Raw genomic sequence first — 22,197 nt, 5'->3', positions numbered from 1 at the left:
AACCTTCATGAAAAGGGGCCAGAGCAGAGGTGGGGAGAGCTATGGTCCTGCAGCTGAGACCTGAATGAGGACTTGGGCTTCCTAACCCTCTCCTGCCTAAAACACTAAATGAATCATTCAGTAGTAGCATCTTTACATCCCAGGGCGGAAATAAGGAACACCTCTTAAAATTAGAAGCTGAATCACTGCCCTTTTCAGAGCGTGCATTTTTACTGCCATGTATGCTTTTCTATCATAAAATATGTAGTTATATTAATATATACAATTATGCAAAGCAGCAATTTATTGTTTAAAATGGCATTTAGTATATTTAATCAGTGCCTGAGCTCTTTAAAGGAATAATTCAGATGAATTTGACACTCAGCATTTGCAGAATCGATATTTAGCAGGTTTATATAATCTGTCCAAGTCTGTTAACACACACACAAAAAGGTCTCTCCATTGTTGAATTTCAAGCAGAAATGAAAGCTGCAACTTCCATTAGTTCAAAGAAGTGGAGACAGCCAGGAGTTGAAGATAAAAATACCAAATCACTTCTAACCCAAAGATTCCTGAAACATACGAACACTGTTGAAATGAAAATGCAAAGCCAGTATTTGAGAGCTAATATATGCCCCATTAAATGAATATTTTTCTAATATTTTTGATTCAACTTAATTTTCATGTCAAATTTCGGTACATACAATGAGGGTTTTTTCTAAATTTAACACGATAACAGGAATGTACTCAGGATATTGTGAAAAAGCTAATAGTACTCAGTAATAAAGTATCTGTCCGTCATTCCTAATGTTTTATACGTGCTTAGAGAAGGAAGAAAATCTTTGAAGAACTTAATATTGCAGTGAGTAAGAGTCACCTAAAACCGTGTCTCATAGAAACCGTTTAACAGCTTTTCAGCCGGACATGCCTTAACATTTCCATGTGTTCAAGTACTAACAAAATGAATTCTCTTCTGTAATTCTGAAGTTTTTGTCCTGCTGAGATGTGTGGCTCGAGCTGTGGTGAATATAGGAAGATCAGTTTTAAATTTACTGTCACAATCAAGCGATCTATATAAAAAACAGTGGAAAAATCTGTCACATCCTTTCACTGTCTCTGCAAGTCATTAGTTTTTGTACATTCACATTTCTTGGCAGAAAGATTTAAGAGTTTAGTTCTTAGATGATAACAGAATTATCATCCGTCCCTTTTGCATACTCTTACAGTTGACAGTCTATAATGAGCAAATTAGAATGTAATATTTGCTTAAACTATATTATTCCTCTTTTTACAGGTCTGTACAAGACTTCTCAACTCACTGAAAAGTGTAAATCTCTTCTTCTTTCAGGAGGCGTATCTTCAAATGCTGAGACAACCTCCAGTGTCATGGTCATCATTTAGGTGGAGCTGTAATTTCAATGACAGGAATGTATAAATAACACGGAGATTCAAGCTCAGATCACGATTGCTCTCTCTGTTCTGCAACTTCTTCATTCCAGGTCAGGAGATCCCAGAGACTGTCTCCCATACAGCCAACACCTAGGATGTGATATAAAGTTATGAACCAACAACACCTTCAGATATCAAATGGTCATGTTGACATGCTCCTCCTGCTCTAGCCTTACAGCCAGATGACTCACCCTCTAAAAACATTTTAGGGGTGTCTTCTTGCCTTTTGGCGGCTGTTAAAATCATTTCTGCATAAAGCTAATTCTAAATGCATTGCATAAATGCAAACTGTTGTTTGAGGAAATGAAGCAGCCATGGGCAACAATATTACAGACTGACTCATTCAGAAATTAGTATTTCCTCTCTCAGGGGCATATCAGTCATTCCCTGATCTTTACCTGAGTCTGATCATGTTCTTCATCCTTCCAGCAACCTTGGTGGAGCTTTGCCAGAATCTCTTCCCTAGCATGTCTTAGTTTTTGTTAAATGCCTGAGGCTTTCATTTCCCTTCTTCTCCAGTCTTCACTCCAGGCTTCCAGGCAGCTCCATCTCAAGGCTGTCTCACCTTCCTGCTGCAATCCTCTTGGCTGTGATGGAGGCACCACTGTCTCAGACATCTTTGTGTCTATGGGCTGCTCAGCAAATTGAAAATTTATGCAGTACCATTAATGCCTTTGCCAAAACATCTGGCCCCTCCAGAAGGACCTAGCTGCCTATCATTACTCAAGGTCCTGTCCAATACACAGCACCCACTAAATCTTTACAGTGAAAACACAAACATCTGCTTGTAGCAAGTCTTTGCTGTTCGCATAGCCATTAATGGACCTCTTCAGTAGTGTCCTTTCTTCTAATCCAGGTAAGCAAACCATATACACATCCCAGAAAAGGATTCCCCTGCCAGTCACGTTCTCCACCTGAAACCATACCCTGAAATTTTTGTCGATGTGCAGTGCAGGACAATCCAAGGTAATGTCAAAACAAGAATATCTTTTCTTATACTCTCTCTTTCAGGCTCTCCTGTCCTTTATTAAAGGTCTGGGTTTGCTCAGGATGACTTTAGAGAGTAAATCAAATTTCATCGAGCTACATAGCTTAGTCATACTTTGCAGAAGGTAGTTTGATTCTGCACTCCTGAGAATGACATAAAATAAGGACCAGATACCACCTTACTGGGAAATATTAGTAAGCAAGAATACTCTGTCAAGAAGGAACAATTCTTTTAAAGACAGGAAAAGTGAGTTGTTACAATCAGAAACCAGAGACCTAAGTAATGCATTCTTGAAAGTAACGCTGAAATGCACAAATGGGTAAGCCTGACAAAAGCAGTGTTTCTCATCCCAGATTCTTCCATCTCATTGAGGACAAGCAGTTGCTTTCTGACCTGTGCAGGTACCATGCAGCCGTGTGCTAGTGATACTGGGGTGACAGCGGTCTTGGTCCAGCCCAGGCGCTGTTTGTGGAAATGGGCTCTTCTGCCTGCTCAGGGATCCACAGAAACCTGTGGAGTCCAGCTGGACTCAGATCACATGGCAAGGACATTGCCTTCGTTCCTCAGAGCAGAAGACCTACAAGTAGGAGCATAAGAAAAACTATTGTACAACATCTTGGACAACACACACAACTTACTAGCTGCCACTGAGACCATCTGAGACTCTCCATTAAAGCTTCCAGTTACCTTAAATACTCCATTGCTGTCGTTCGATCCCCGTAGCTCTAGGCTCTGTTATTTTCCACTATTTCCAAAGCTCATACATGCATGGTTTTGACCTTTATATGGTCCTGTTTCATCCACTTACCTTATTCATTCTGAAGGTCTCTTCTTCAAAGGTCTTCCATTCTTATTTATTTGGAATGCCAAAACTCTGATCATTAGCACACTCCTTTTCATGCCAAGGCTGTTAATGAAAACATTGCTGTGAGATTTCCCCCAGTTGCCCCCAGGGACAGACCTTGGGAAACTCCTCCAGCAAATTCGTGCTGTCAAAGCTTTCATTCCCACTGCCTCTCCCTCCCTGTGAGTCAGTTCGTAGATTTCATAGATTTCTAGGTTGGAAAAGACCTTAGAGATCATCCAGTCCAACCGTCCCTAATCCCCCATTAAACCATATCCTTAAGTATTTCATCCACCCTTTTCTTAAACACATCCAGGGATGGGGACTCAACCACCTCCCTGGGCAGCCTATTCCAGTGGCTGACAACCCTTTCAGAGAAGAAATACTTTCTAACATTCAACCTGTACCCCCCCTGACTAAGCTTATACCCATTTCCTCTTGTTCTGTCACCCATCACTAATGTAAAGAGCCCTTCCCTTACCTCCCCACCATCCCTTCTCAAGTATTTGTAGGCAGTAATCAGGTCTCCCTCACTTTCCCATCTCTGTCTTGATTTCTCCTTATTAGTAGTCCTTATGCATCAGATTTTGTCAAATTATTCACGCAAGTAGTCTGATGATGTTATTTGAGGGCTTGTTTTGAAGGCCTGTCATATGTATCAAGGTTCAGATGACCTGAAATGAGGGCTGCATGTGTCAAAATGCAGAAATTACCATTGCAATGGCATGTGAGGGATTGACACTACTGCTAGCTCAGCAAGGAAGTATAATGGGTCCAACCCCAGCGGGGAGGTGTGTACAGACAGCCCTCTGCATGGCAGTCCGGGCAGGAGTACGTCGAGGGCTAAAGTAAATGCACCAGGGAGAGTGGCTTAGCTGGGGCAGAGAAAGATGAATGCTAACACTAAAGAAGACAGAGCTCCCTAAGCATTTCCAAATCATCCTCTGCATCACAGGGGCTGCTTTCCACATCCTCACAGCCCTTGCCTTGTACAAACAGCATCTGGGCTGGGAGCAGTTCCTTGAGGCTACTGAACACAGAGGTGCCCCAGACCAGAGCTGCAGGCACGAACCTATGAAGGATGAACCAGTAAGTGCTGCTTCTGTAGCCTTCGTTTTTCTTTCAGACTGATTAAACTTCATTTTATCCCATCACATGTAAAACCATAATAAAGCCAGTAACAAAGGTGTAGCAAGGGCACTTCAAAAACAGAAGTCTCCACGTACATACAGCAACCTATCTTCCTTAAAAGATAGAACAACTACCCAGAGAGTACTTAAATGAGCTGAGATCTTTCATATAAGATTTTAAAGTATGCATTTGCACTACATCTCAACAGTTGGATCACAAAAAACATTCAAAGGAATGTAATCCTGATGTAATAAACTAGCTGCCTCTGTAAACCTAAAGGTATCAAGCTGTCACACAAGAGATTTCAATCCATAACTCTAATATAACCTCTGCAGGTTCTCTCAACAGCTTTAGTCTTCACAGATGAAGGGTTTGACCTGGTAATTCAGAACAGGAAGAGGCTTCTGTCTACTTTCATTGATCACTGCAGGAGACTAGCTCACAATAAAGCTTGCAGCCCAGCAAAATATTCCCCTTCCCTCCCTGCTTTTATATTTGTGCATTCAGACATGAGCTCTGCAAGTGTTAAGTTCTATATACTGTGTATTCCAAAGCAAAGAAAAAGTTTTCATGGACATGTGAAAGGAGACTCTCAGGTAAACGAGAGATTTCTTTCTGATACAGCAATAACATAGCTTTAGGGATGCTGAAATGCACCATCCCTTTCAATGTATTGAGGCATCTGCAAGATAATATGCAGTTCCTGGAATCCAAAGTGAAATTGCAAACCCAAAATAGATGAGACTGAAAGGGTCCTCAGCCCCTTGCAACTGGGTCTCCTCTGGAGACCATCTCATCCAACTCACCATTTCAGAGCAGGTTGCCCAGGACCACATCCAGTCAGGTTTTGAGTATCTCCACTGATGGAGACTCCACAGCCTCTCTGGGCAACTTGTGTCAGTGTTCAAGCACTCTCATAAGAAAAAAAGTGTTTTCTCATGATCAGATGGAATTTTGTACGTTTTAACTTGTGCCCGGTGCCTCTTGCACTGTCAGTGTGCACTCCGGAGAAATGCCTGGCTCCCTCTTCCTTACCCCTCCCTGGCCTTCCTTCCAAAAAGGTATTTATACGCATGGAATTCCAATGGAAACACTAGCTATTTTGTCCCCCAAATTAAGGATCAGCCTTCACTGAGAGGGCTTGAGTGCATGAGAGGATAATAGAAGATACCACAATGAGTGACAATGTCATGAACACTTTGGGCTGGAAGCCTGGAAAAGATTTAGCTTCTCTGAGTATCTGAAGGCATGTAACTTGGCATAGTGGTGGTGCATCATATCAGTCTCAAATATTTCTTTGGAAACAGCTGGAAAGGACATTTTTGAAAATGAATTTGACTCTGGCTTCTAACCTGTGCTTATTTTCAGCAAGGTGTAGGCATGACAATAATAAAGATAGCGATATCCTGAAAGAAATTATGAAGCATGACATTTATTTTCAACCTTCTTCAAAATCCCCTTTTATTGATCTGACTTGTTCAATTTATAACCACTGTTGTATAAAGATAAGAAAAGGGACTGGGTATGCTTAGAAGAGTTGACCGAAAATCCTTCAAATACTGCAGAATGGAAAGGTAGCTTTAACCACTGAGGTGATCTAAGAAGATAATATATATCTGTTGGTCTCTTTCCAACTAACTCCATACTAACAATATTCGTTGATCAGCTACTAGCCAGAGATAGAGTCAAGGCAGAAACCTTCAAGAAAGAAAATCAGAAATTTCTGTATGATGTTATTCAATGCAGCAGCCTCACAGTAATGCAGAGAAAGTCAATATCATAAGATATAAGTGCTTTACTGGGGTCAAAGTTGGGTTAAATAGTTTGGATATTTGACTAAAAGGGACAACATATTGTCTCATTCAGACTAGGGAGGTGTGGACTTTAAGACATACAGATTATATTTTTTCCAATGTGAAGTTTGCTTTATCTTACATTTATTTTGTGATGATAGAATCTGTCTGCATAGAAAGGAAGCACAATTTCTGTAGTTTGAACTTAACTCTAAATTTCCAATGTTCAAAAACACTTCAGAGATAAGAAGAAATGACTTTACATAGAATAGTTATAGTTCTAGCATGGACTCATATTACAACCATGCTTGTTGCCAGGCCAAACCATCTACATGACTTCCCTTTTCTACCTGAAAAAACTCAGATTAGACTAGGCTTGCTCTAACTATGCTACCAGCATCTTGCTATTTCTTCCCATCACTGTGCTCAATGATATCTTTTTTGGTGCAAAACAAGTTCTCCATAAACACCTTTCCTTGTGTATTTTCACGAAAACATTGTTAATTTATTCATGGCACTATCATCCCAGACATTCCATGGTGTAACAGTTTATGCTGATATATGTGACAGCATAGGAAAACTGCAAGATCATAAAGAATGGAGACAACCCAAATAAAGAGGAATGATGCTGAAGGATCACAACAAATCTCTTTCTGAGGCTGCTCAATACCTCAGTAGATAAACTGGATAGATTTATCCAGGTGGTTTATAGCAGCCAGGCTAAGGATGGCTTTCAACAGTATCTACAATACAATTAATTTTTGCTGTATCCGCAACTGAGATAGAACTTTATTTTGTGATATTTGCTGGATTAAAAAAAAAAAAAGAAACCCTAATCACTCATGCTGCAGGCACTTCAGGGCATCTGAGCAGCCTCCTGTAAGGCTCTGGTCTGCAAACTACTAATAGTATTGTTTCTCTGGTCCAGAGAGCTTCCAGCCAGGGCAGTGTTACCTGTGGAGAAGAAGGAAATTTCTGGGGCTAGTTTAGGACGCAATCAAGCCTCTGTCAAACCATCAACTCCACAGCCTGCACTGTCTGTGAGAGGCTTTCCAACAGCTTCATGTTATGTATGTAACACATATATGCGAAATTTCCCACTGTCTAAACATCTGGACACGGAAAAGGACAGAAGAACCACTGACATCTGATACATGTAAGTCACATCACTTAACACAATCCCAAATAGCACATGGTTATTATAAGAAGCTGCAGCATGCGAACACGTCTAGAGCAGAATGAGAACACATGCAATGGCTACAGTGACACATGCAGGATAAGTGTGTTTAGAAAGACTCATATGAATGGCGCGAGTCACCACATCACCACTATTGCTTTTGAAATTGTGAAGGTCTTGATAGCGTTTGAGGAGAACGGGGAGGAGCATTTCTGGTTTTCCACCACCCACCAATCGCACAGGTCAGATCAACAGAATTTCCAGAAAACTAAATTGTAGTAAAAACGATTTTCATGTGGAGTTGCATTTTTCAGTCAGGTTCATTGACTCTCACTATGAATGTTTTCAGTAAAAAAAAAGAAACAAAGACAGCTTGCTCCTCCCTACCTTTAGCCATTTACAGCCAAATTTTCATAAGCTTGGAAACCTCTGACCCCATTCCTACATCTTTTCTTTTCATCATTTAAGACAGTGCACTTTCCTGGTTTCTTCATCAATCCCCTTTATTGCTTTCTCCCATTTCCCTCCTTCTTTCTCTCTATTGCATTGTAGACATTAAGCCATATTTTGTTATGAAAGCTGTTTTTTCCCTTTTTCCAATTTCCTGGGGGAAAAAAAAAAACAAAACAAAACAGTTCCACATTTTACAAAGAAGATTTTCAGAAAAGTATTTGGTTGAGGGGTGATATTCTCCATTCTTGACATCACCTGGAGTACTCTTGTTTTCAATTTTCTCTCCCTATCCGCCACAAAGAGTGTGCACTTTTCCAGAGTTCATGGTCCTTTCTTGTTGATTGTTCAGATTTCTGAGAACATAACAAGCAAATTTGTAGTTAATGGGGTCATGCTAACAATAGTGTCTTTAAACAAACAGCATGGTTGGTTGATGTTTGAGCAGCAATCAAGTTCACTGAAGGACAGATATTTCTCTGCATATGCTTTCAGACACTTGCTGCAACCATTCGGAGTGAAACGCAGGAGTGACCAGAGTATAAAAATCTATGGCACACAAGTGGTGAAAAATTCTAGCCGATATATGAAGACAAACTCAGCAGACAAATATATTATCTAGATTAGATTTGCATAATAACTCTGGTGGAAAAAATAAGAAAAAAGAGGAAAATGTCCACTGCATTCTAATCTAGTTAATATGAAAAGAAAGCAATAATCCTACATTTTAAATAAACCTCATCAAAAAACATTAAGAGGGGAAGTAGGAGACGATTTAATTAGACTTGTATCATTTGTCTATATAGGCACAGAGCTTTGTTTGGAGAGCTCTTCATCAAGTGCCAGGGCTGATATAAACGAGTAGTGTGCCAAGGCTTCTGCTTTTTAAGTCATAGGTCAAAGAACTAAAGCGAATAGTAGGGCAGTTTTTCAACAAGAAGGAAATATTGGCCTAAAATAAAGTCACAATGAGTTATGGCTGGTGGGAGGGATTTGGGGACATGCCAGATAGATAGGTTTTTGTCGCTCTCTGTTAATTTGCTGTTAGCTTTAGCGCTTGGAAAAAGAGATGGATTGTGACAGAAACAAATAACACACAGTGACGGCACCCACACAGCCCCAACGCACACTCACCCATATTGTAACTCACTGATCCGTGAGCCAGGGCTAGCGACTGCAGAAGGCACACGTTCAGAGGTGCAAGACAAAGCAAATTTTATTGCTTAATACAGTTTGATCTCCCAGCGCAAACTTCCATTTCACCTCTGTTTACCTGGAAGCTGTTAGAGAATTATCCTTCTCAATATCGCGCACCCCGCCGCGGTGCTGAGAGATTGCAGCTCCCCATTGATTAAAACATCTACGCCCAGCACACCAGCATGTTTAGTTTCTTCTTATGACATTAGCAATGCTCCTGTGGCAACCAGCCGTTGTCCCTCTTTTCCCTTATTTTTCAAGCCTGTCAGCACTGGTGGTCTTCGACATCACACAATTAATTTAAGCTTGTCACTCCTTCTGTCCCAAAGAAAGCCAGTCTGAGAATTACTCTTGTTTCTACATTAGCGAAGCATACATTCCTGATTTTTGATAACTTGCATTGCACTGGGCTAATCTCTATCCAGCAATCCCATAGCAGCAGAAATACCTTCACTGTTTGAAGTACCTGGCCTTAGCCAGCACAGTAGCTTGATATTTTTATGCGGCCTTTTTTTGTACTTTGGCTTTGGCTTTCAATTCACGAGAACCCAAATGCCGTGTGAAGGTAGACAGTAATATTGTGGTAATCTGAGACTGTCACAGTTTTAACAGCCTTGAGATGAAGACAGTTGTGCTTCATGGGCTCAAGACCTTCCCCCTATCTGGAGGCAGACCACAGCTTAGCTCTCCCCCTCGTTCAGCTTGCTCTGCACATCTCTCTCCCCTTCCCCATGACAAGTAACAGGGAAGAGGACCCTGGTATTTCCTACCAGAGTCTGTTTGTCACTATTTTATGACAAAGAAGAGGTTTGATTCTTCTGTTGGCATAGGGAGAAGTGTTATTGTTTCATAAGCATCTGTTTTTCTTGCTTATTCTTCCTATTATTGGTATTATTACCCATTCTTCAGATTCTCAGGATTTTTCTTGCCCTCTACAAGGAAAATGTCATGACTTTGCCATTTCCTTGGCTTTGTCAGACCTCCCGTGACAAAAGCTCTTTACCTGGGCAGAGATGCTCCTCTTCACATGTGCATGTTCTGCCTTCAGAGTGGTGGCCATGGCAGAGCAGAGCACAGGCATCCATGGGGCGGTTGGACCATGTCCCCACAGATGTGCCCCAGTGGTACAGCTGTCATTTCAGTGGGCAAAGCAGTTAGCTGATGGGTACGCAGAATTATGAGAAAGACACAGATCATCATGAGAAGCTGAGCTTGTACCTCCTAGCTGGTAATTACAGCAGATGCAGTACAATCCTGGGTACACTTCAGTGTCCTGATTAGCTGTTAAATTCACTTTGGTCTCATCCACACCAAGCTTACCCTGTTTACAGTGACTTACACACCAAGATTACTCAGTAATTGCAGTTGTGGAGGCTGTAGCAACTCTGCAAAAGTTCAGTGTGTTGTCTGCTTCTTATGCAACATCACCACAGACCACATTAAGAATTTTCTGAAGCAATCTCTAAGGAAATCTCCCAGTCAACCATTTGTGGTTGGAAAAACACCTATATTCTGTGTCTACAAAAATGTGTACAACTTCTCATCTGCACACACAATCCAGAAATGAATGTGGACAAATATCACGCAGATTACAACTTGGAGAGAAGTCAGCTAAACAACAGGCATAATGAAAGGATATGGAAGTAGAGACCTTTGCAAAGAAGTTTGGTACAGCACAAAACAAGATGCACGTCGACAGAAGGGCTGGCTGCTCATCCTCACTAAAGAGGACAAAAATAAAGACTAGACAAATCATAAGGGAAAGAAGAAATGTGACATAAATACAAAATTTCCACAGCCCAATCCAAAGGAATAGACGAAGATAAGAATCTTTTACAGCTTATGAAAATAAAAGCCAACATTAGCTGCTTGTTCTCATGGTTTCTTACACTGAAAGTCTCAATGTATAAAGCATGGTGAAAAGTGAAAGGGACAGCAGCAGCAAAGTCAGGCAAAGAATATTCTTTAGTGAGGACGAGGGAGGAAAAGGGAGGGAACAAAATAAAACCATCACTGGCTCCCTGGACTGCGCAGTGTACGACACCATCTGACATGTTGAGCTAGGATGCAAGATGTATCAATACAGCATCAACATGGATCTGTAAGGATATTTTCAGAGGACTCTGGCCCACAAAATGAGCGTCTGGGAATTCCAGAATAGCAGACTCCCACCAGCCGTAGCGCTGCCACTTGCTCGATTTCACACTTTATTTCACAACGACCTACAGACCATCCTTTCCAAAAAGCTAGTATATGCTGAGCACATCTGCCCAAATCCAGGACCTCAAGCTTCCAACTCTACGAGGAGAGTCTTAACAGCAACTTGACTATCACGTGCCTTTATTGCAAGAAACAGGACTGAAGCCAAGTACAAGGAACTTGTCAATATGCTCCCATTCATATTACACACACAACTAATCTGAGCTTCTTATCTTCTTGAAAGTCATGCCAACCATAGCAATTATACTTAAGAGTCACAGTCTTCCCCCTATCAACCCACCAGGCTAATTCAGAAGATGTAGGGACTAGTAAGATTCAAGAGGAGGTCTAGTGGGTAAACATGAGCCTGTTTGGGGCTTGCTTTTTAATTCTCGAGAGACATACTGTTTCATATGTTGTAAAGTTGTGCTCATACTGAAGTGTATGCTCCTTGCCTAGGAGAGGACCAGCAGCTTGCTGACAAGGAGAAGAGCAGAATGCCCCTGCCATAACCAGGGGGTTTAACACACAAGAGACCAAGCAAACATCTAGCTGGATTGCCCTGACCATCAGCTCGTGATTGTAGGTAAAGCTGGGACATGCCTCAGAGCAGATCATCTTCTGCTGATATCAGGAGAGATGCTGTATGCCTTCTGGATTGGCTTATCCTTCTATTCTAGACTCCCTTCAGCTTTTCTAAAGCTAAACACCACTAAATGAGAGACCCTTGGCAAGATCAGAGTCATTTAGTTATTAATTTGGGCTTCTGTGTTTGTCTTCCTTATTTTTTTATGGGTGGTATTTAGTTTTCATCTTTCCCACACCAGCTTACCAAGAGTTGAAAAATTCTGCCCATTCTCTTCAATTCTCCAGAGGAAAGAGGGTGCCATTTCCTTCCCTCTTCCCTGCTATTATTTCCTTTTTCTGAGGGATCCTCAGATGCTCACAGTCTCTCTGGAGCAGGTAATTAAGGAGGTAACTTTGTGGAGCAGAACTCCTGCAGTTAGCAGAAGTTGGTAGGAAAGGCTACTTTCTTTTCATGAAACAGAAAACTATAGCTTAGTTTTGACTGTTTCTGCTTATCTTCAGTCAAACACTATTACCTGATGAGAAATTAGCCTCTCTTCCCCCTGCCCAGCTTGATTTCGAGTGATGGCAGATTGGGGAAGCAATCAATCCTTCCCTCAGAGTAATTGCCACTAAGCCCCAGCTCTCCCGGCTCTGCCTAATTCAAAGGGTCCTAGGAAAAGCATAAACGAGGCAACAGTGACAGAGGCAGGATGTTTCATATCGGTGTTTAAAAAGATCTGCAGCAGTAGCTGAACACTCATTCAAAGGAAGAGCAGCAGAAAGAGGGTTGGAGCAGCAGGAAAAAAGAGCCCTCTGAAACCCCAGGGAGCCAAGATAAACACACCCAACTGCAAGCCACTGCTTGCTATTAAAGGACTGATTTCTGGTGTATATCTTCCCTCATCTTCCTCTGAATTATCTTTATAGATCTACCTGAAAAAGGAGGCAAGCGGCAGGAGATGAAGTGGGATACATGCCTGGCATCCCTGGGAGGTTTGTTTACCCGTGTTGCAATCTCTCCACTGCAGGTGCACGACTTTTGGCAGAAGTGGATTTCTGCAGCAGGATTTCCAGGCTTAGAGCTGCTTGCCTAGGTTTGTCCTAAGGATTGAAGGGAGGCAGCACAAGTTGTCACTCTTATCTGACTGACATAACATTTTTTGTTTGTTTGTTGTTTTGTGTTTGTTGTTTTTTTTTTAAAAAAAAAACAACTATGATGCAGAATATCTCCAGGGAAAGACTTCTTTATATTTAAAAGAGTATAAATAAAATTAACTCATCCAAACTCAGTTATATTTTCTTACTCTTGTTATTCATTCTTCATTTGCATTTATTTTGTTCTGCATTTGATCCGTGCTATCCATCTCTACACTGCTTTTTCCTGTACTCATGGCCTTACTCAGTTATTTATCAGCTCTTTCCTGTTTTTAAAATGCAATCTTTATCTTTTTCTCATTCTAGCATTCACACCCACACTTTCTTTTCCACCCTCTAACTGTCATCAATGTCTCTTCATCATTTTGTTAGTTCTCTTCCTTTTCTTACTTGGATTGATTTCTGCGGCCCTACTGGGAAAAAAAAAGGGGGTCAATTGCTGCCCAACCCAGACAGGGTGGCAGAAGTGAGTGGACAGGGAGGTCTAGTGGCATTAGTCGCAACCCAGGGTGAGGAGAGAAGTTATTTTTTTGTTGTTAACAACCATGCTTTCCCTTTTCATTCTCCAGTCACTGTTGTTTTCCTCTGCCTTTCATCTTCTTCTAAAGGGCACGCTGCAGAATTAGCACCGCAGCACAGGAGAATCTTTTGCTCCTTAGAGGTGAAATGGAGAAACAAGCTATTTCAGAAGGTGAATCAAGTCTTTTCTTACTCCAGTAACTATGTAGGAAGATTAGGAAATCCAGTTCTTGCTAGACAGCACCTGCGGATAGACAGAAGAATACCAAAACTCAAAGATACTGACTGAAAACAGAGATGATCCAATAAGAATCCAAGATCAAATGGCTCTTAAACTCATTTCTGTATTAGACTATGCTGCCACAGACATTCAGAAACCACAGAGGGCTTGAGCTAATAAACTTATGTGTAGATCTCAGGGGCTGGGCACAATGTTGATCCTCAGACTACAACTCATTTGAATGAAGGCAAAGCCACTGAGATGGAGCTTGCGCTCATGATGGCCAAAGAGATCCCACCACAGAGGCTATCTTTGCCAAGACTTGGTAATGGATCAGATGCATGTTGTAAGAAAAATGTTTCTGTGATGCACCTGAAATCCTCTTCATCAGTATGCCAAATCTCTGCAACAGATTCGTCAGTGGATTATTTATTTTTTTAAGAGACTGCCATACATCTGCAGCTGTAGCAGAGAAGATGACTAGATACATGACAATAAGGGCACTTGGAAGGGATATAGTTATGTGTATTAATTGCAAATACTTTGCTATTGTGTTTTCTGCAGCTTAGGAGTGCGTGTTTCCCCTAGTAAAGCGTTACTGTTACGGTCCTGGAGTACTCACCTATCAGGTCAGAGGCACAGACAGCATGTTTGCTACAAAAATTGCATAGAGGCCTTAAGATGGTTTAAATAGATATCAAGCTATATTGAACCTGATCATTTTTAATGCCATCAAACACCATCCCTGGCAAAAGAGCTGCTTGCATCATGTTTCTATGAGCTTGAAGGAAGAAAGCAAAACTAGTGCCTCCACCAGAAGCCAGCTTTGGTGGAAGTTTTGAAGCTCCCTCTTCAGTATGGCCTTTTTCTAAGCATTCAGCATGTGTACACTGCTTGACCAAACCACACATACAGCTCTGAAACAGTCGGGGTATGAGCTGCCTCTGGCTCGACCTGTGGCTGGAGTTGAGGAAAGGAGAGAGGATCACTGGAGAGAGAAATTGGTGTTCCTGAAGCAAGAACAGGAGAGACTATAAGGATTTGGGGGCCAGAGGGAGTATTTTGGAAAAGAATAGATGTGTAGGCTTCAAATCTGTATGAATATAGGCTTCATTAACTGCATAGCTCACAGAACAACCCATTTGTCTTTATTCTGGCAGCTCTTGGGGCAATGACGTTCTCCTAGCAGCTCTATGAACAGCACATAGCAAAGTGAGGCCCTTAACAGCTTTGTGAGCCTGAAGGCACTGTTAAAAGACAAATAAACATTAAGGCTGTATGCTTAAAAACAGCTTAGAGCAGCAGCAATAATTATTTTTCAACCTAAGCAAACCTGCACAGGCAGCTCTGCTGTACTCCAGCAGCTGGCCCAGGACTGATGCCAGGGATGCAGCTGGAGACTGTCCTGACCCATTTGTCCCATAGGGCAAAGCCTTGCCGACAGGCTCACTGCTGATGAAAACTATCCTGATGGCTCTGGTGGGCATCTTCCCAAGCGCCAGTGAGCACTGAACTGATACTGTGTTCTCAGCACCTGCATCCCAGGTGCTTTCAGGGAATCTGGGTGAGATATCTGTCCATGCAAGAAAAACTCCATTGTAATGAGCAGAGCTGCTTTGGCTGATGCTGGCTGATCACCTGTTGCAGAAGTACTTTGCTCATCCACTGCTGAAACTCAGCCAAGTCAGAAGGAGAGAGCTACCAGAAAGAAAAAGACTATGTGGCAAATTTTGAGATGAGATAGAAGAGAACTTATTTATTTGAGAGCACCAAGGGGATTGTCTGGGTTGTAATTTGGCCAAGAAACCAGAGACGATATAACCTGTTCACGAGGACAGTGTCTGCTAAAGAATGAACAAATGTAGCAGCCAGGTTTACAGCAGTGTCTGAACAGGACAGCAATGCCCAGTGTGAAGCAGTGGCCAGGGGACAGGCTGAGAAGTGACATGCAGAGCCACCCACTTGGCTACACTGGCTGCTTGTGTGCCATGCCACAGGTCACCACCTGAACCAGCAGCTGAAAGCCCCACCACGTCTTCTGACCAAACCTTCATCTGTCAGTTGTCAGGTGAGCTGAGGTCCCACTCTTGGAAATGCACGCATGTAATCTGAGCAGAATTATCCCGTTAAACAGGGCACTAATACTGTGTTTTGCTGCTAACTGATCTCCCTTCCAGTTGTTTGTTACAGACTATTCAATGTATATTCGAAGAAAACTACTGGGAGACAAACTTTCTGTGAAAAATTTGCCTTAGCTTTCAGACTGTCTGAGCAGATGGGAATGAGCTGATCTTGCTGTCCAAGATGTTATTAGGGGTCATTCTTCCTCCAGGGCTGTAGGACAGGACCAAGGGTTCATAGTCCCTCTTCTAGAGCTGGAGGAAAGTGAGGAGCCAGATCAAAATCCCTAAAACCAGACAATGCCCACAAAGTCCTCTGACACCTCTTTCAGCCAAACACCCCCAAAATTTCATCAATATCCTTAATTTTTGTTCTCGAGACTAAGTTTACTGCTACCACAAATTTCATTCTCACCACTCCATCCATCTCTGAATTTTGCTACCACCGCTGCGGAAGCCTGAGTCTGCTCTGTGGGCTGCTCCCACTCCCACTCCACCAGAAAAAGGGAGAGCTGTGATCCACGTCCAGGCTCCATGTTGCACCAATGCCAACTCCAGTAAAGTGAGGAGGCACAAGTCAAAATGCTCATCTTTTCCAAATTAAACAGTCAGAAAAGCAGATGGGTTTGGACTGACATATGTGGCATTAATTCAGTATCCATTTTAGTATTTCTCAGCTACAAAAAACCCACGTGACATTCAAAAAAAAAAACTTCCACATTTGTCTTACACAATTTTCAATACTAGTATCTCAATGTTGAGAAAAAAAAGTCTACCACTCATGAAAAAAATGAAAGGGTGTGGGGGAAGGACATGATTTAATTCATAAGATAGATATGGTTAGGAACGGTTATGGGAAAGTTTTCTTCCTTTTCTCCCCAAACCAAACTTCCCAAACTTTCTTAGGGCACTTGAGTGATTTAGTCAATGTTTTCCAAAAAGTTCAAGATATTCATGAGTCTGTGATTTGAATATGACCAAATGTGGATCTCCATGTCTCAGTTGTCTGTGGTGAAACTATAATCAGCAACAGAAATCCCACATTTTGGGTAATTTCTTTCAGTAGGTAGCACCCTTGAAAGAATTGTGTGTAGTTATATAGAAGATACTCAGAGTTGAACCAGGTAGTCACCACTTATAATACAGTTTCAGATTTTAGATTTTCAGAGTTTTGGGGTTTTTGATGGGGGTTTGATGGTTTGGGGTTTTTTTTTTGAAGGAAGTGTCCTCAGTATGAGGCTAATCTATTGACATGGGTAAGAACAAATGGAGAACTTTCCCCACGTTTACCCCAGCAAATTCAGACATTAGTTCCCTTCAGTGTTTTCTCTGTTTAATTTTATGCTTCCCAGCCAAAGAGCAATTAACTCCATAAAGAGAGAGGCTCCCAGTAAGGCAAATGACCATATGCAGAAATCCTGAGTATCATTGGAATCCGGGATTAATTTCTTGAGAGAAAATATTGCCCTCTGCTTCATGGCTGGAATAATGATTTAAAACCAGATTTTAGAAAAACTCCACAAAACACAAAACTTGTAGATCCATACAGTGTTGACTGGAAATCAGCGAATTTTCAACAGCAGCTATATAGGTTCTTTCATTTCAAAGGACCACAGGCTCTTAACCTGCTTAAACAGCTGTGAAGATCCCTCAGGCATGGTCTTTAGGAATTAGATTTGTTTTGTAGATTTGGCCCCAGCTGGTGAAAGTAGGACTCCTCTCACCTATCTACGCTTCAATCCTTAAGTTCCTACTCGGAGCTGGCCCTCTCCAGTCAGTGGGAGGACGTGCATCTCTGTGGGCATTCAGTCCCTGCTGCAGGGAGACCTCTAAGGCAGATCCTGGGGGACCCACCTGGACTAAGCATCAGGCTTTTGGACCACTCATGTGAGGGAAGATGCAATCTCACCATAAAGATGAAGCCATTGGGAGGACTCCTTTTTCCTTCATCAAGTCTAGAACTTCATCATGAATTTCCCAAGTACTTCTTACTGCCATTCTTCCAGAAAAATGGGGGAACACAAACCTTGTAAATATGGTCTCATTGATCAGTAATGACGGCATTTTTTGCTTTGCTTTAAACATTCAAGTTGTACACAGTAAGGTTCAGAGTACTTACAAACCTTCAAAACTCACAGCTGCCAGTTTCCTCCACCATCCTTCCAGAGCTTGCTCTCCTCTCCAGAAGCTCCAGGTGAATGCAGATCCCAAACATGTCTGCTGTCCCACAAGGCTGACCTCTGAACACCTAATCTGAATACCATTAATAAACAAAGGGTCTTGCAAGCTGATGCTCTCAAAAACCCTATAGAATTTGCCTCATGCTACTCATTATTTAAACAAACCTTTCCCTTGTACTTGGATAATTGAAAGTCTCCACTGCATTGCCAGGCATGGGATGAGGCCAAGTTACGCTCAGGAACTCACAAAAAGCCATTAACCCAGCAACCTACACGAATGCATTTGAATTTCTCATGGAGATAAGAAAATATCTCCACTGCACACTTCTTTTAAAAAAGCATAGGTAAATTGTATTGCTCTGTTTTCTCTCAACAATTTCTGATTCTCAAAAGATAATAGACGACTTCTCATTATGTTTCTCCTTTAGAGAAGCATCTCCAGGAAATAAACAAATACCCTTTGTCCCACACTGCAATGTGCTAAAGTTCTTTGAGGATTCTCCGCTGCTCTCTTCTTGCTTGTTAATGTCATGGTGCTGGCTACTCCTTCTCACCTTCAGCTGCCAAACGTCATTAAAAGATAACAAAAAATATGAATGCTTCTTGGTGCAGCCTTTCCACATCTACAGTTGCAGTGACCAGTCAGAAGGTCTGACTATGTTAGAAGATGGTGAGCAGGTGGGCTGTGTGATGAGGTGGTGGTAGCTACAACACACTTAATGTGAATTTTGAGACCTGTGCTCTTGGAAACGAGGGGTAGAGAAGTGTCATACAGCTCTACCTAGGAAATGGTCGTTTGGTTACTGTCATGACCAGTGAAGATTCACAGAAGAAACATTGTTCTCCAGAAGGTTAAAAATATTTCACCTCAGTAAGTGACCAAAGCCAAGGCTTGTCCTGGTTTCAGCTGGCATAGAGTTAGTATTCTTCTTAGTAGCTAGAATAGCACAGTGTTTTGTATTTAGTATGGGTTTTGGTATAAGAATGTTGATAACATTCTGATGTTTTCAGTTGTTGCTAAGGAAATCAAGGACTTTTCAGCTTCCCATGCGTTGCCAGTGTGTAGGTACACAACAAGCTGGGAGGGAGCATGGCCAGAGCAACCAACTCACAACTCGTATCTTAGGATTTGAGCTTAGATTTAGGGTTGAGGCTCAAATTGGCCAATGTTATATTCCATATTATGCAACATCATACCCAGCATATAGATAAGGGTTGTCCAGGAAGCTCTCTTTTTTCCGGATCTCTCTTCAGGGCTCTCTCTCTTCCAGGATTGTGGTTTCAGGATTTCTCTTCTTCAGGATCACTAGCCAGGATGGGTTGGGTGTTTGTTGGCAAGTGGTGAGCGATTGCATTGAGTGTCACTTGTTTGTGTATGTTATTATCATTTTATCGTTATTTTTATCATCATTACTTTTAATTTTATTTTATTGCATTTGTTAAATTATTCTTCTCTCAACCCATGGGTCTCCTTACCTTTTCCTCTTCAATTCTCTTCCCCATCCCCCAGGGGTGGGGGAGGGTGAGCGAGTAGCTTCCTGGTGTTTGGGTTAAACAATGACAAGGCCACCTTAAACACATCAGAGATCTATTTCCATTGCAGGTTGAAACTGCCCATGATGAAGTTCAGGAAAACAAATTTGCTTTAACACCCAGGTCCTATGATATAATCTGGTCACACGGTGTTTATGGGCACAAAATTCACAAACACAAAATCGTATCAAGATAAAGACTTTGAAATTTGTATTATCTCACTCGGTGTTGCCTGTGAACCACAGCGAGGATCATCTTGTCTTCACAAAACCTCCACGTCAATTCTCCCCACAGGGTGTCAAAAAAATGAAACTGGAGCAAACGAGGAAAGTCTAATACTGCTTCTGGATTATTTGTCCACTGTTGTGACCCACAGAGAAGCAAATATTGCAAGCCATCATTTCATGCAGCAGATAATATCCTGATTAGTCACAGCAAGAAGACTCAGTGAACAGGAGAAAAATGGATGAGACCTGGAGTAATTTCTAGTGAACCAAACAGCTGAAATAGCTTGGTAGCTCAGGACACAGAACTCTGATGAAGGGATGACGGAGAAGGAGGGATGGTGAAAAACCCATAGAGGCTTGGAGAGGTGATAGAGCAAGTCCGAGGCAGGAGCACCAGAAACAGGAACTAGAAGTGTGAAAAATGCAAGACTTAGAGCTGAGGTTTAGAGCTCGTGAGGAGTTTGTACACTAGATGGATACTCTGCAACAAGGATTTGGAGGCAGACAGAAAACCAATGGAGAATTGGAGTGTGAGGCATGGAGCAAATATAGTTCTCTCTTAATAAGATCCAAATCAGATCTTATTTTTGTTGACAGGACACAGTGATTTCAAGCAAGTTTTTCCTATTTACGCTGTTATCAGCAAGATCAAAATCCAGACACAGAAGAAGCCAGGACACAATATAATCAACTCTTTGAAGTTCAGGGAACAAAACACAGACTGATTGCAAACAAGAGAAGGAGCACTCTAATCAGTGTACCTTTTCAGATTAGGATGTATTTAAAGATTTCCAAAGAAGTGGAGTCAGCAAGTGACTAGAAAAGAATACATTCAGGCTTGGAGAAAAATAAAATCCTAATTTTCCTACTCCTTGGTAGAAAAAGCTTTATTTAACATAAGCAAGAAAGATCGAGGGAAGTCAGAGAAGCAGGATACGAAGGAATTATTTTCTTCTTGTTTGGGATATTTCTTTTTATATTTTCTTTCAGAAAGAAAGAGCAGGCTTTGAAGATTTCACAACATATGTAAGCACAACAATGAATCTATTATAAAAAAACATAAGCAGAACTGAAAACAGCTCAGAGTAGAGAATTTGCTGGACTCTATCTGCCAGTATAACTCACCCTTAAAAATTAGCAGATAAGAAGGAAAGGATTTGCAAAGAGCAATTATCATTAACTATGAAAAGCAGAGATTAGTAGGCAGTAACTAGAATAAGCTAAATAGGGGAGCAGTATTGATACTATCTTTAAATTGTAAAAATGGAAATTACATTTTTAAATTCATTTTCTACCAAACTATGGAAGCAGTCAGAATAACAACAGTCAGGTAATTTTAGTTCAGATTCTGACCCAAACATGATCTTGCACAGTAGAAGAAGGGGATGATTGCCTAGTATTTTCCCAGCAAATAAACTTTAAATCCACTCTCATGCCTGCTATAGAAGTTCCCTGCAATAGTCCTTGGCTCAGATTTATGTGGATGGACTGAAAGTCCATGAATGCTACATTGCTCTGTCTCCACAATGCTGCATAGAGATGAGCATTCAGACAGCAATTAATAATAACTCTTGGCATGGAGTAGAAGAGGTATTATCTAAGGCTGACATTGTTATGGAAATTCAATGTTATATTTGGCAAGGAGTTTCTAAATAGACCATAAGGGCTCAGGTGCTCAAATGCGCATTTGCTTAAATGCTTGTTCTTTTTTTTCCTTTGCTTTGTTGCAGTCCTTTTAGTCTGTAGGTTTGGTTCATTCAGAATTTCATCGGCACTGTGTTACTTCCCCGGAGACACATCTCTGAGTAGCTTTCGTTGCACATCCTTTCTGCATCCGAGCGATGACAATGACTGGCCGTGTTTTCTTGCTTGGTAGGACGCTTGGATACCAGGGAATGGAGGTCATTTTTGCTTAAGAAAGAAGGAAAAAGGGAAGCTAATTTGGGCAGCGTATCTCACTGAGAATCTTAAGGGACTAAGAAGCACACCAATCATGCAAAACATCAGTGATTACAATAGTTTATATGAAGATGGTATTAATAAAATTCACTGTCTAAATGCAGTTTGCGTTTAGAGACAAAATCAATTAGAGGGGTTCATCTCTGCTCCTTTTGATGGGCTTCTGCTGAGCACAAGAGTATGGGGAGAGTTAACTTTACAAATAGTCTACTTTTTAGTTTGCCAATTTGAATTTCTCTTGTATATCTATTTTATAATCAAAAATAACAACTAAAAATTAAATCCCTGGGAACTTCTCCCTGGGATTTTGCTATTATTGTCCATTTATCTCTCATAAATTTCACTGTCCTCCCATCCACTCTCTCTTACATGCCTGGGCTTGCTTTCTTCTCAAGACAAACCTCAGTGAAATTCTGGGGCCACTGAAGTCACCAGGATGTTTTGCCATTATTTTCCTTCTCGAAATTTCTGCCTGTATCAGTGCATCGAGCTGTAATGTTTTAGTTT

The sequence above is a fragment of the Tauraco erythrolophus genome, chromosome 2 (assembly GCF_009769465.1).
Source record: "Tauraco erythrolophus isolate bTauEry1 chromosome 2, bTauEry1.pri, whole genome shotgun sequence".
In the NCBI taxonomy this organism is placed as follows: domain Eukaryota; kingdom Metazoa; phylum Chordata; class Aves; order Musophagiformes; family Musophagidae; genus Tauraco; species Tauraco erythrolophus.
Note: the sequence above shows the minus strand (reverse complement) of the source record.